At 51.6% G+C, this 11,615-nt stretch overlaps 1 protein-coding gene across 3 annotated transcripts in view; it reads left to right on the top strand.

Moving 5' to 3' along the window:
- Positions 1 to 2,434: 2,434 nt before the first annotated feature.
- The window catches only part of STAT5B (signal transducer and activator of transcription 5B), a 70,090-nt gene continuing 60,909 nt past the window's right edge, over positions 2,435 to 11,615 (top strand). Inside the window, exons 1-4 of one of the 3 annotated variants that reach the window (XM_053212127.1) lie at positions 2,435 to 2,582; positions 4,127 to 4,271; positions 4,765 to 5,007; positions 5,657 to 5,767. The gene's annotated coding sequence lies outside the window, so the exon portion shown is untranslated. Of the gene's footprint in view, positions 2,583 to 4,126; positions 4,272 to 4,764; positions 5,768 to 7,926; positions 8,083 to 11,615 lie in introns of those variants that run through there. The other 2 variants (XM_053212126.1, XM_027049006.2) reach the window with 2 other exon arrangements.

Raw genomic sequence — 11,615 nt, 5'->3', positions numbered from 1 at the left:
TCTCCCTCCCTCCCTACGCCTTCTTGGATCTGCCCTTTTCTCTCCATTCCCTCCCTCCTCCCCCCCACCCCACCTTCTTGCCCCTCAGTAAACCTCCCCCCCTCCACTTTCATTCTTTGTACTTCAGGGAAAAGGCCAAGTTTCAAGCTGCAGAAGCTGGGGTGTCTGGGTCTCACACACACGTTTCCATGTGTGGCTGCAGCCTCTTAGTCTCATGGAGGAGGAAGCACATGGCCTCTGCCTGCTTCTTGCCTCCCTCCGGACCGATTCATTTGGCAGAGGAGGGCCAGACACACAGAGCTAGGAGACCACCTGGAATGAGAGTCAAGTGTCAGAGCTGGGAAGACCTGTAAAGATGATTTTACAAATGGGGAAACAGAGGCTGGAGAGAGGAAGAGACTTGGTCAGTGTCACACAACCTGTTAGCGGCAGATCCAAACCTACTGCTACACGGAGGGTGGGCCCACCTTGGCCTCTGTGCCCTCCAGCCTCTGGCTTCCAGAAGATGGGTAAGCCAGTTGTTGGGAGGAGATTCCTTGGGTTCCAAGTCCTCTGAGCCACATCTGGAGGACAGAGGACCACCCTTGCCATGCACCCACTTCTAGGCATCTGGAGAAGGTGCTATTGGGGTGCCAAATCCAGAGTGGGAGCTCTGCCTGCCCACTTCCAGGCAGCTGCCTGTCCAGCCAGCTCCCCAGGGCCTGCAGGGGCCTGCTGCTCCAGCTGGCAGCTGCCCCCACCAAACATCTGGCTAGATTGGGCTGGGCTGGACTGGAAGGAGGGTGGTGCTGGGTCCTAAAAAACCAGGACTGAGGTGCCAGTGAGCAAAACTGGAAGGGTTGGCCTAAGTGGAGATGCCCTAGCACCTTCTGTGAGCTCACATGCTGTGCCCCCACCTTGTGTCCAGTGGCTGCAGCTGTCCCCCCTCTCCCCCCCCCCCCACCCCACTGCTCTGACTCTCTCCCCATTTGGCCTCTGCCTTTGAGGCCCTGAATCCCAATGTCCTTCACTGCATGTTGCCTCCTCTTGCTTTTTGATTCTCCTCCTTTTGATTCTTTCTCTCTAGGTGTCTGTTCTGTCTCTGGTTCTTTGATTCTGTCTGGGTTTCTCTCCATTTCTTTGTGCCTCTGTCCTCCCTTTGCAACGCAGTGGGGGAGGAGGAGGAGCTTTGGAGCTTTCCCAGGATGGGCAAAGGCCACCCAAGGGAGTGAAGGAGGGAAGGGTGTCAAAGTTGGGTTGGGGGCAGAAGTGATTGTGGTCGTGGCTCCGGATAACACAACTACCCGGAAATGTCAAATTTGGGGTTTCTTTTTGCTTTCAATCCTCTGCTTTGGTCTCTGCTATTTCCCACCACAAAGCACCCTAGTGGTTTTAGGGGCCCAGACTATAGAGGAGAAAACTGAGGCCTCCGGGATGGGGTTCAGGAAGATCAGAAACTTTCTAAGGTCTGGACTGAGTTGGGATCCCAGGCCTCTGCTAATTGCCTCTCATTCCCAATTCCAAGACATAGCATTACTGGGCAGTGAGGAAGGATTTTTAAAAATCACACGGAATACATTCCCTAAAGGAAGACTGACCATAAAATATTATTAGGAATGATGATAATCCCTAGCCTCGTTTGTAGTTTGCACACCACGCATACAGCCTGAACTGAATCGTGGCACGTTGACGTGCAAACATCGTTGTACTGATCTTTGCAACAACCTCAAAGGGAGGCAGAGTCACATTCATCCCCTTGGATTAGTCCAGAAAGGAGACCTGTCCACAGCTGTCTGGCCAGTAAGTGTACAGCTGACACCGGGACCCAAGTGGACGGCCCCACGGAGAGGTCTCGGGATAGCCTTCCTCAACTGCCGGCAACCCCAGCACACGCCACAGAGGGAGGACGTCTCCTTTGGCTGGGCTAGCCCATCACGGTTCTGTGGCACGGAGTGAGGCACACCGTCTCCATGCCAGTCCATTCCCCTGCTCTGTTGACCTGTGCGTTATATGAAGATGGGTTTAAGTTTATGGAGGAAGGGAAGAGTCATCCCGAGTCCCGTTTCTAGCCTGCCCTTGGAAACAAGGTTAGCCCAGAAGGCTGAGCTCATGCCCCCTTCCCTGGGGAGAACAGATCAAGGTCACCTTGACCTAACTGGCCCTGGGGGTGGAGGGAGGCAGTACAGAGATGTCTTTGTTTCCTCTGCTCCAAGTCCCTTCTTCAAGGAGAGTTCCCATCTTGTGGGAGCCAGAGGGGAGGCAGGGTGGGGGTGAAGAGCCTTCCCAAGAAAGCTGGAGGCATTCCAGGAAGTATCTCTGTGCCGGCAGAAGGAGAGCTGAAGCCTTGGGCTTAAACCTCCGGCTTCTCCCACCGCCCCCACCCCCACCCCCACCTTGCCTCTGCTGGGATTGTCTGCTTTCTCTCCAGCCCCGCCCCCAAAGCTCCTGGAAAGGGGGGAGGGCACAGGCCCACACTCAGCATATACAGCACCCCTAAGACCACTGTCCCTGCCTCTCCCGTCTCCATATCCTGGTACCTCCCTGTAGAAATGCTGTCCCCAGCTGTTCCCATTCTCATCCCTGGAGACACAGCAGGACCGAGGGTAAGTAATTCTGTGTGAATCTGGGGGAGAGGAAGGAGTTGCTGGGTCCTGGGTGAAGCCTGTCTGCCCTTCCTGCCTCTGTCCCTTGTCCTCTACCCCTCTTCAGGGAAGTCAGTTTACAGTGAAGTTACCAGAGAACACAAGGCCATTCTGCCTGAGGCACAGCGACTCTGCTCTGTTTCTGAGAATAGGGGCGGGAGGGGTTCAGGACTCACTGGGTGGGTGGGAGGGAGAGCCTGTCCAGCTGCCGGGGCCACCTGCCCAGGGAGAGCCACCTGTGGGACAAGGAGAAGAGGGGGTGCGACGTCTGTACTTAGCACACATTTCCTCCCCAGTCGGGAGAACAGGATGGAGCCCAGCCTTTGCTGTTCCTTCTCACTACACAGAAGGGTCCTGGAGCCTGGGGGGTGGAGAGAGGAGAGGCGGGCACAGAGCTGGGTCCCCTAGCAGGGCTGCCAGCTGTCTTGAACAGAGCCCTGGCTGGAATCTGGCTCCCATCCTGTTCCACGAAGACCACCAGGTCTCTCTTCTCACTCACCTCATTTCTCCTCCTTCCGGGCCAACAAGAAATCTCCTGTGCCTTAGCCAGCCCAGTAGCCGACCTCAAGCCCTCGGAGGGACGTTCGGGAGAGGACTCCTTCCCTGCTACCCCCACCACTTGGCCACTTTCCTTAGTTATGACTAGAGGGGCTTCCTTTCTCCCTGTCCCTGGTTCTCATTGTTCCCTGGTGTATTATGTCACAAGCCCACCCACATCTTCACTGCTGACTCCCCTGCTCCCAGCCTCCAAAATTGGCTCCCAAATGATGTCCAGGCCAATGCTCCATCCCTGCCTCGCTGGCTACTGGCCTGCTCTTCTTTTGGTGCTGAAATCCACCCTACGCATGGGCCTTCCCTTTACTCCTGCTCCAGTCATGCAGTCCCCTAGTGCACTGGCCTCTCTCACTCCAAGCTATGCCCCCCCCCCCCCCACCATTCCACCTACCTGGAATGCCATCCTCCCTTGGCCATCTGGTAACATCCTCCCCCCTTTTCATGGGGTCAGTGTGGTGTAGAGAAAAATGCAAAGGCTTTGGACCTGGTTCCCTGTTTCCCTTTCACACATCCTGACCCACAGCACCCAGAAGGCTCTCTCCTCTCTCATCCTGGCCTCTGCCAGCTCTAGTCCCACTTGACCTGCTTTCCTGCCCATGGTAGCAGCAGCCTCCGCCTTATCCTTGTCTGGTGCTGGGCTGACTTTTGAGTTCTTTTCTTTTTTTTTTTTTTTTTTTTAAGTTTATTTATTTTTGAGAGAGAGAGAGAGAGGCAGAAGATGAGCAGGGAGGGGCAGAGAGACACAGAATCCGAAGAAAGCCCCCGGCTCCGAGCTGTCAGCACAGAGCCCGATGCGGGGCTCAAACCCACGAACCATGAGATCGTGACCTGAGCCGAAGTCGGCCGCCTAACCGACTGAGCCACCCAGGCGCCCCTTGAGTTCTTAATCCTACCCATCGAGCCAGCAAGATATTGCCTGGGGTGACACTCTCTTCTCTCCTCTGTGTCAGCCCTGCCATCTCCGGATAATGCAGCATTGCCCTGGAGCTCTGGGTGGAGAGGGAAGGCTGACCCTGTCCCAGAAGCCAGGTGGGAGCCCCTTCAGCTTTCCAGAGAGCCAGCCACCCCTTTAGTTCTGGCTGGAAGGGAGCCCAGGTAAGTGAGGTGCACAAGGGCAAGACAGAGAGTAAGTGTGAATCCCCAGGCGAGTCTAAGCACCTGCGCCTCCATTGCTCACATCCCATCTCCCCACCCTCACCTCACCCCCGTCCCAGGCCCTCCTGGCCCAGCAAGCTGGCTGGGGTTGGGCTGAAGGAAGGAACGAGAAACATTTATCAAATGCCTTTTCTGCAAGCCAGCCATGACGCTTAGTTACTTTCACAAACATTGCCACTCCACTTTCTTCACTAAAAGAAAGTTCATTTTCCTAATGTTTTAGTTATTTCTTTAAGTTTTATTTATTTAGGTAATCTCTACACCCAATATGGGGCTTGAACTCATGACCCCGAGATCAAGAGTTGCATGCTTTTCCAACTGAGCCAGCCAGGGGCCCCTTCCTAATATTTTAATAGGTAGTATAGCGCATGATATAAAACTCAGACGATTCAAAACGGTGAAGAATTAGTCTTTCTCCTTTCCTGTCCCCTAGATCCCCTCTGCAGGAACAACCACTATTACTCCAGTCTTGTATGCATCCCAGAAAGATTCTATGCATTTGCAAATGTCTATTATACTTTACTTCTCATGACTCACACAGGAGGGAAAATGAGGCCCTCAGAGAAGTCAAGTACTTTGACTAAGGTCACACAGCTGGTAAGTTGGCAGAGCTGGGATTTGGAAGCAGATCTAACTGAAAAACTCAGCTCCTTTCACCGCCCACGCTCTGGCAGAGGTAAGCCCTGGCATTGACAAAGCCTCTCCTGAACCACTGGCTGTGACAAATCTCCATTCTAAGGCCCTGGAGATCTGCCTTCCTGTCCGTTGAATGTCCAATGCCTGTATTGACTTAATAAGGAGGAGTCATGCCCCTATGAAAGAAAAGTTCCCACAAGGGTCCTTCCTTCTGTGTGGCTGGTGGTTCCCCAGGGACAGCCTGATTCCCAGGGTTCAGAGCATTCTGGAGAAGGAAACCACACGAGCATGGGTCTCTAACTAGAGGGGGTTGTGGCTGTGGTTTCAATGATGTTTCCAGAAAATGGCCTACGTTCTCCCTGGGGGCAGGCTGGGCTGAGGGAGGTGTGAAGTAGGGAGCTGTTTTCTGTGGTAGCCACATGCTTGTCCTCCAGAGCAAGGGAAGGAGGCTGAAGTCAGTCCCCGGTTGAGAGTAGGCTGGACATATGGACAAGGGCTACCCACCAGACTTCCAGGCTCTCCCCAAGCGTCGTTCTCTCCCGGGTCAGGACAGGGTTGGCTAAGAGATGACCAACTCTCTCTCCAGTGGATGTCACTACATCTCTGGGTATGTCTCTGAGAACTTTCTATATGGGCTCTCTGTAGGGCTTTCTGGATCCTAGCTTCCTGTTCAGTTTCTTTCTTTCTAGGACTCCTTCTGTGTTACGTCTCAGTCTGGTGTCTCCTCCACGTAGGGGACTATGTCCCTGAGGCCCAAGAGAAGAACCTCTCACCTCATCCGGATTGGCAAGTAGGGAGAGGTAGGTGTTAGACCTTCCTTCCTCTCAGGTTGACAATGTTCTTGTTTTGCTGAGGTAGTCACTCAGAACGTTCTGTCCTTTGTGTCTGTGCACACAGCCAGCCAGATCTAGCTTTGTGCATAGTGGTCAGTCAGAGATGGGTTATGAGACGAAGGAATAAAGAGGTGTACCTGCCCCACCCTCCAGGGCACCCTGCGGCTATCTGTCAAGGCAGCTGGATCCAGTCCTAGACCTGACCAGTCCTAGGAAGAGAGGTGTAAATCTTAGCCTTTACTGAAAACGGTAATAGTAGTTAACAGCTGTATAGTGCTTTAAGGCATTTGAAGCCCTATACACATATTACCTCACTTAATTCCTACAACAATGCTACAAGGTAAGTCCTATTACTATTACCACATTACAATGAGGAAATTGAGGCCAAAAACTTGCTTAAGATCACACAGCTCGAGGAGTTGACAGCACGTCTGCTTTTAGATTCTTTGCTCTTAATTACTACACAGTCCTCCTGGTTTCCATTTCTATTCCTAGAGTGGAGGGTTTGTTCTTCAAATGTTTATTGGGTGTCTGCTCTGCGCTGGGCAGGGGGTGGATTTAAAGGTACATGGGATATCGTGTGCTGGCAGGGGTAGAGAGACATATAAACAAGAGATTGTCCTTCAACACTAGACGTGCCATAATAGGGGCATGAACATCAGGGAAACAGGGGGAGAGAGGTTCTCACTGCCTGGACCAACTGTCACCGAAGGCAGGAGGTACATTCCAGGCAGAGAAACAGCACGCGTGCAGGTGCAAAAACTTTCGAGAGAAATGCAGTGTGCTCAAGTGTTGAAACATCTTGCACAGTGACTGCCAGAGAGGTGCCAGAATGCTCAGTGCTGGTGCTTCCATCCAGCTTCCTGCTCCAGCCTGTCCTCCTGCTCCAGCCTCCAAATGCCCTGCACCAACTCTGGGCAAAGCACTGTGCCAGGTGTTGGCCCAGAGTGTGGGATAGAAGCAGTTGCCTGGGTGGGGGAGAAGGACTTTGTGATCAGCTACAGACACAAAGATCTTTGTGGCTGGTGTTATTCTGGAGGGGAAGGGAAGGCTGCTGGGAAGAGCTGCCAAAGGAGGATTATGGGAGAACTTGGGGCCTTGCAGATCTTGGTCATCTCTGGACATGAAGATTTGCAGACTGTAGGGAAGGGAAGCTCCGGGTGTATGTATGGAGTCCTTCTCCTTCTGCCCCTGCAGCTAGGTTTCTGGAGATCTGACATGCCTTGCTTTGGTGCTGGCCCTTGGCGGGTTGCCAGGGAAACGGTTGGCCAGCTCCAGAGATGTAGCCAGAGGAGAGTGGGTGACTCAGGCTGCCTTCTCAGATACCACACCCCCTCCCCATTACATGGAAAAGGCTCTCAGAGACCCCTTTCCCTGGATCTTAGAAAGGTGATGGTGTTTATTCTTCCTTCTCTTGATAACGCAGCCAGTCCCTCCCCAAAGCTCTAACTGGCGGGAGCGAGCAAAAGTCCCCAGGGAAGGAGATGGTGTCAGACGCCCCTTCCCCCCGCCCCCCCCCTCCCCCATTCACTCTGGAACAGTGGACCGATCCAGTTGACTTGGGCGAGTGTAAACTCCCGCTGTGTCCATTCAGGCTTTCCGCCCGGATGGTAAGCGGCAGTTCTGGCTGAAACGCCCTCCAGGGAGCAAACCCGGGATAATTATTGATGGGGCAGCGGTGGACTTCTGACCTGGGCCTGGGAGGGATAGGACCCGGAACGTGGGCCTCAGCCCGGGGGAAGGGCGGGTGGCGGGCCGCGGAGGGGGGTGCCAATCAACGCGACCACAACAGTCTGGCCCGAGCCCTGCTCGTGGTGGTCGAGTCGACCCAAACAAAGCAGCATGTGCTCGTGGCCCCGGGGGACCCGGCTCGGGAGCCGAGAGGGGACGCCACCCGTCTGAGCGACAAGGGGCTGCGCGTGGCGCCAGCGCCTCCCCCCCCCCCCCCCCCCACCAACCCCTCCGCTCCCAGCCCGGCGCGCCGAGGGGTTCCGGGTCCTTCCAGGGCGGCCGCGGACCCGGTGCGAGGGACCACGGGGCTCGCGATCGCGCGCCGGGCGGAACCAGGAAGCGGCGCGCGCCGGCGCGGGGCGCGCTCGGGCCTCGGTGCGCGAGCGGCGCGCGCGCCCCCGCGGGTCCCGGCGTGAGGAGACTCGGCGGCTGGAGCCGTCACCCCGGGCGGGGACCCTGCGCAGGCGACTACGCGCGGCGGCCCGGCCGAGGGAGGGAGCGAGCGAGCGGGCGGGCGGCGGCGGCGGCTGGCGCCCGAGGGGCCGAGCGAGGTAGGAGCTGCGGGGCGACTCCCGGGCTCGGGGCCGGAGAGCGAGGCCGGGGAGCCCGCCCGGGCGGGGCCCCGCGCCCCGGCCGCCCAGACGCCCGGCAGGGCCGTGCCGCCGCCATCGCTCCGCGGGCCGGGAGGCGGCCTCGGTGACTGCGCGCCGGGGGCGGGGGGCTCAGGGGGCGAGGGCTCTGGGGGCGCGCGAGGGGCGTCGTGCCGCGGCGGTGGCGGGCCGAGGGTGTGGAGTGTGGGGACCGTGCGGGCGCGTGTGTCGGGGTGGGCGTGTGAAGGGCCCCGGCGCCGACCCCCGCCAGCGGAGGGGGCTGCTGTGGGCCACCTCACACCTCCGGGTTGCAGTGCCAAGTAGCCGCTGGCGTCCCCTTGCTTTTTCTCCTTTTTCGAAAGAAGGATCTGCGACTCCCGGGGGTGGGATGAGCTCGGGGGGTGCCCGGTGGGGTGGGAGGTGTTCGCCTAGCCTCGAGGAACAGTGCCTTATAAGGAGTCAAGACAACAAATACGAGTGTTTCCATACGGCTCTGGGGTGCGGGATCCCACATCAGGACCCGCCAAGGCCCGGGCTGGTGCGTGTGGCGGTGGGATGTGGCGTGCCCTTTTTTTTTTTTTTTTTTTTTTTTTTTGCTAGCCAGGGCTAAAGAGTAAAAAAGTGCGCCTGGTGTCGGGGTAGATATGGAGAGTCGGAAGGGGAGTCGTGGTGTCACAAAAGCTGGTCTGAGGCTGAAGGAATCTGGCAAGATGGTCACGCTGATCAAAGAGGAAAGAACTTGTGTGGAGCAAGAGGCGTTTGCAAACACTTGTAGCCAGCAGTGATGGAAAAGGCGAGGAAGAAAAACAAGTGTCAGCTTTTAGGAAGATGAGATTAGTGAAAACCACAAGAATGTTAAAGGCAAAAAGAGATAGCGATCCTCTCTTTCCTGGAGAACCATGCCCAGTTCTTTTTCTTCTTGTCCCCCATGCTCTTGTCAGACCTTTATATCAAACAGATAGTACTGAAAGTGGGTCATGGAATGTTAAGAGCTGGAAAGGACCCTGGCAATGATGGCGCTCTCTTTTATTGTACAAATGAGGAAACTGAGGCCCCTGGTAGATGGAGAAGGTGATCTGCTCGGTTCACGCAGCCGTTCAGTCGTCCTGGGACTGAAATGTCGGTCTGAGGACTCTTAGATCAGTGCTCTGCCTCAAACCCTGTGGAGTAGTGGATTTTTGCCGAAATACAGTTCCATTAATTGTCTCTGGAATGTCCTTGGGAAATGCCCCTTGAAAGGGCCGTGTGTCACCAAATTATTAAACTGAGCTTTATGTCATTTTCTCAGTCTTCAAATGATGTTTCTCATCCACTGATATCTTAGGTTTCCAAAGTGGTTGGATAGCTGCCTGGGCCATAATAAGCTTTCAGCTGTTGTGTATATTACCTCAAATAATTCTGTTATTGTTCGATGAAGATAATATAATTTTGCCTCTTTCTTCAACATTCTTCTGTTATGGTTCATTTGTTTATATTGTATTGTTTATATTTAATGGCTGTTAGAAAACAATGTATTTTATTTTGTGTACCTTTCACATTTTTCTAATTTTATGTCGTAACACCGTGAACACTGGATCAGTTCTGATCATTTCACATGGTGGAATCCTATTGACTGACTTTATATCAAGGCTTTGGGTTTTTTATTTGTTTTGGTACCAATTTCCATCTCATGGAAGATTACAGTTGTTAGAATTGATAGTATAAATGGGAGAAGGGGCTGCCAATTTTAAGAAAAATTTACCATGAGACAGTCTGTGATGTCTGTCACGTTCAATTAAAACACCACCACACCTTTGGTCAGGTAAGCGTCATCTAGTAGATTGCTTCTGTTCCGTAGCCTTTGGAAGATGAAAATTTCAAGCACCTGGTTGAGATACAGGGAAGGAATGGAGAGATCTTTTTTCAAAAAAGCAAAACCTCAGAAGCAAAAAAAAAAAAAAAAAAAGTTGATTTCTATCACTAGCAGTTTGGTTATTGCATAACTTGGAGCTGAACTACATAAAATCTTTGCTGTATATCCAACTCAATAAATTATCCCACCTTCTCCCTAGTCCTGGCCTTTTCAGCATTCATGTTTTTGCCAACAGGATATTAATATGGATTGTATTAAGAAATTTAAGGTGGATGTATTTCTTCAATGGGTACTCCGTGATATATGTGATAGAAGGTGGTGGGGGGGGAGGGGGGAAGTGCTATCATTGTTTGAAGTGTTACAACATAAATATTTTGGTCAGCACTTCCTATTGTGCCCCAACTTCTCATTTCATCTTCATTTGCTTGCTCTCGATTGATTTTTTAAAATGTTCTTTACATATACAAAAACCACATCAAGACTAGCAAAGGGTGTCATTATTGCTCTTTTGGTACTTATGTCAAGTTTTTCAAGTTATGTTGGTGTTGGTTTTCAAGTTATTTGTGATTTGTGTTAGGTTTATATTTATGAACGTGCGTGTGGTGGTTCATTTGGCTTGTTTTTATGTAGGTAGGTGATAGAAGCAGTCTTGTAAAAGGAATATGTTCTAAATAGGTAAATAGCACATGCAAGATTAGATTGCAGGTTGAAGGTAGAATCAAAGGAATCTTACTACTGCCCTGTAAACATGTATGTATCTCATAAAAGTATTCACAGATCTCTGGATGTGCTACCTGCCAAGTGAGACATTTTTTCCCCTTCTATTAGAGTGTAGTAGATTACCGCATTATTCCTACAAAAAAAGGAAGCAAAAAACTTCCAGTTTTTATTAACTTGTTTTGAGTATTTGAAACTCATTCTTTTAACAAGTTAATTTGATAGTTCCAGGTTACTGAGTTCATAATAAAGTGGCAGAATACTTTGACTCCAGAACTTAATAAAAATTATCTTGAAAAGTTAGCTCTCAAGTGTCACTGTCCCCAATTTTGTGTAGTGGTTAAAGGAGAAAAAAAAATTCTTTAAGTCTTGGCTTTGTTAATAGAAATGTTCTAAAATCAGAAGTATTTTTTCCCCTGCAATGTTGGAAACACAACAGTTTTATGCTTATTTCTGGGAATAAGAAAGTCAGATTTAACAATCTAGTTTCCATTGATCAGACAGTTTTCTGTACGTTTAAGTCATGAGTATCACAGTGGTAAAAACTTTTTAAAAAAATTATATTCATTTTTAATAATTCTGTCTTTATTTTAAGTAGAATATTGACATCGGATGTTTTCTTCTTATGATGATCCTGTTACTGAAACACTTAAGCCAGTTTGGAGAAGACTTTATGTATGTAAATCTATGCTATTTTTACTGATCAAAGAGAGGAGTACTTTACAGGAGTTAGATTTTTAGGTGGTTAAATACCCTCACTTTTGGTGTTTTCAGGGTTTTAGATGACGTTTATTACTTTTGTTAGTTTTGGTCACACCCATGACTTCCTTGGAAGGTATCTTTGAGGTTTGGTTTCCTTTTTTTTTTTTTTTTTTTAATGGTAATATTGGGGTGGGGGTGCTTCCTGTTTGTATTTTCAAAATTA

The sequence above is a fragment of the Acinonyx jubatus genome, chromosome E1 (genome assembly GCF_027475565.1).
Source record: "Acinonyx jubatus isolate Ajub_Pintada_27869175 chromosome E1, VMU_Ajub_asm_v1.0, whole genome shotgun sequence".
Classification (NCBI taxonomy): Eukaryota; Metazoa; Chordata; class Mammalia; order Carnivora; family Felidae; genus Acinonyx; species Acinonyx jubatus.
The sequence above is the reverse complement of the archived record's forward strand: the minus strand, read 5'-3'. Positions and strand labels throughout refer to the sequence as shown.